The following is a 3,815-nucleotide window of genomic DNA, read 5'->3' on the forward strand; positions in this document are numbered from 1 at the left end:
GAAGGGGAAAGAAAAAGAAGAAAGTCAAAGGTCCAAACTCAATCCAATACAAGTATTCATACAGACGCAAAAACTGTATAATTGCAACATACCAAATTTTTTTTTGTTATTTGCATGAAATCTACCAGTAGGAAATGGAAGAGCAAAAGAAAGCTTTTGCATTTAAATAACTTGTTAATGTCTGGAAACCAAAACAGTCACAGAACAGCAATAAAGAAGCTCTTCAAATGTTGCTGGAGGATGTCCATAAAGAGGATATAATGAAAAGGACTGCCCAAATGTGCAAGGATAATATAGTTAATGTATTACTTCTTTTATTATTTTATCATCTTTCATTAATTGCTGGCATCTTTCCTGCAGGAGCTGGTTCCATGAAAAGGGCTTTTAGTCAAATGTCCTAAATGAAACAACCACTTAGAACCCAAGAACAAGGTTGAAACAAGGTTCACCTGACTTCTCTAAATCACACTGGAAGGGTGAGGGCAAAATACCACATTGGTTTCATTTTGTGGCATCCTAATGTCAGGACTGAACCAGACTCCACAGAACAATGTCCCCAGGAGCACATCTACGTCTGTATACTGGAGTAAAGACCAGGTCTGAGAGCATTAAAAGGTATTTCTATCCACCTTACTGGCTGTCAGTTCACCTGGGCTTGGACTTTAACCGTCTATATTGAATTCAGAAAGAATCAAGCCTGGGATGTATGCTGGCCAAGTAGGCTGTAACACTGTTTACCCTTCTCAGCCAAATGGCCAGGCCAATGCTTAGGCATCGAGCAAGCTTGGACTCTCCCCTCCAGGGAGTCCTGGGCCCGATTTTGAACAAACAAGAATGAGGCTTGACCAATGCAAATATTTCCCCTTGGTATTGGCTATTGAAGGTCAAACAGCTTTTCCAGACAACCTACGAGCACCTTACCAGGACAGAAGAAGCAGCACAGAGACAATGTCCTTGTGCGTAGACAGCTACAACAACAGGTAAATGGATCTCCAGGTGAAACAACAGGGAGCAAAGACTGGTACCCACAATAGGGTATGTTCAGCGGGGTCACTCCACTACATCTCCCACTCGCTCACCTAAGCCAGCAGAAGTCTACTGTGTAGGAATGCCTGTAATGAGCACAGAGCCTGGCTCCAGGGAATAAGCGAGAGGCTCAGGCAACATTTGGAAAGGCCTGTTTCAGTTCTGTGCCATGAAGTTCCCATGTACAGGCACTTCAGAAATGGAGTCCCAGGAAGGGGACATACTGCCTGCTCTGAGCGCTGGGCCAAGTCCAGCGAAGTCCACAGAATCATAGAATCGTTTAGGTTGGAAAAGACTTTTAAGATCAAGTCCAACCATTAACCTAACACTGCCATCCCACCACTAAACCATGTCCCTAAGCACCTCATCTGCCCATCTTTTAAATACCTCCAGGGGTAGGGACTCGACCACTTCCCTGGGCAGCCTGTTCCAATGCTTTACAACCCTTTCTGTTAAGAAATTTTTCCTAATGTCCAACCTAAACCTTCCCTGGTGCAACTTGAGGCCATTTCCCCTCATCCTATTGCCCATTACCAGGGAGAAGAGACCAACACCCACCTCGCTGCACCCTCCTGTCAGGCAATTGTAGGGGGCGATAAGGTCTCCCCTCACAGAAACATTCCTACTCCATCTCAGTGGGCTTTGAATCAAGTCCTTTATGGAGGAGGGCTTGGATAACATCTCTTCAGAAGCAGCAGTGACCACAATTTCACACCATCCTACCACCTGCTTGAGAATATCCCTGTCTCTTCTGTAGCTTTTAGGATCCACAGATACACTCTCACGTCCCATGGTTGCCCCCATCATCTTTGCTGGAGAAAGGTAATGAGCTCGACTGCATCAGGGGTATGGAAGTCACCAACTACATGCAGATGTCACCACTTCTGGCTGACTGATTTTTATTAAAAACCAGGGAGATTCAGATATGATATTTCCCAGCATTCAACATGGATATGTCCTTAATCACGAGGTATCATTTTTATGTTCCCATTGCAATCGTTTGCCATTCTTCTGTAGCAGAGACTTGCACTTGTCCCTTTTCCAGCTACCAAGCATTCAGCTCGCATTAAAAATGTAAAACAGCAAGGATATTCTGAAATTTATGGAGGAAAAGTCTAGCAAGAAACCCATTTGCTGATACTGGAGTAGGCACCACAGCGACAACGCAGCGAATCAGAAGCAGCCAGAAATAAAGGCGGATTTTCTTTGTCAGAACAACTTTTACAAAAATCCTGTGCTTTTGACCTTTAGACCATAACAACTGATTTTAGTGAAATTGCTCCCAGGTTCCCTGACAATAGTGGGGAGGAGAATGAATCCATATGTCTTCACTTTATATTAATTTCTAACACTGCAGGTATGCCTAAAGGGCTGCTTTGCTCCAGGCAGAGTGCGCAGAACAAAAGAACAACCCCTGCCTCTTGCACGGGGTGTGTTGCTGCTTTCTCTTAATGACTCTAATTAAGCTATGCTTAGTTAACTGGATTTAACTATAGCTAGTTAAACTGATATAACATATGAGGGAAGCATACAGAAGTCTCAGTTGCATTGATTAGGACTGCACCAGTTTGTAACCTTCTGATTTGGGTCTGTTTGCATCCCACCATGCTTGCTGAGAGTTTGGTGTCAGGATCACATGTCAGGATGTACCAGAGTTGAACAGAAATTTTCCAGCAAAATCCTTTCCTTTCCAGTTAACAAAGTGTTTCACAGAAGAACATTCATTTAGAAGAAAATGTTTCCTCGCTCCTGATTGGAATATCTGGCCAGAGAGAAATAAATTTATCTTGGGACTGCCCTGCCTCAAGGGGAAAGGGCCCACGTCTTTTATACCCCCCACAAATGTCTGAATCATGCAGCGCTCGGGTTTTGTGTGTGCACGTTTGTGTATGGGACTGTGTGCGTGTGGGTTTGTGTATGGGACTGTGTTTGTCTGCATGAGTCTCATCTTCATTCTTCATGAGAAGTGTCGGGTAAAGATGGACAGAGCTGCTAGTTTTGGCAAGTGCTGACAGCTACTGGTTTGATATGTTAAAATGGTCTGCAGGGAAGACTCAGTGCTTTCCACTCACGGAGTACAGCCTGCTCTCTTCTTCTGTTCATGCCCACGTGAGGACTTTCTGACAGTGCATTAAACATCGCCCAGCCCTGGCACATCCATTCCCCATCTTGTTTTGGGAAGGCTCTTGTGACAAGAACCCACATCCCGAGATGGGGATGCCGAGGGACTGAGACCAGTAGATGTGGGAAACCATCATTGCATGCAGTCTCAGATGTCTCTCTTTCCCACTCATCCTGCCCCAGAGCACTCTTGGGCTCCCTGATGCCCTACATCAGAGGCAACTGTACTCATAAATAACTGCTAAGGCAATTGTGATGTCACCTGAGGTAGCGTCAAGACCATCAGGCATGTTAAGTTCATGGGATCCCATCCAAACCCAGTAAGACTGTTTCGTTAGTCAAACTGACTTCAAAGCATGAAGTTACTGCCGACCCACAGATAGGGAAAGTGAGACACAAAGCAGCCATGAGATTTGCCTGTTACAGAACAGGTCACAGGTAACATCCACCCTACTTACAGAGAGTATTTCTGCACAAGGGAAATAAAAACTTGAAGGCAGTTCCTTGCTGAACAAGTTTAACTCTTCTGGTTTATGTTTTTGCAAGATCATTCACAAATGACCTGTGGGCTGTAAGCAGTGACTAAGTAGCTGGGTGAGCAGTTCCAGCACATGTTTACAAATTATGAAGTTATTTTTCATGGAATATTTGCTCTGTCTGACATGGGC

Source organism: Egretta garzetta, unplaced genomic scaffold (genome assembly GCF_000687185.1).
Source record: "Egretta garzetta isolate BGI_Z169 unplaced genomic scaffold, ASM68718v1 scaffold633, whole genome shotgun sequence".
Classification (NCBI taxonomy): domain Eukaryota; kingdom Metazoa; phylum Chordata; class Aves; order Pelecaniformes; family Ardeidae; genus Egretta; species Egretta garzetta.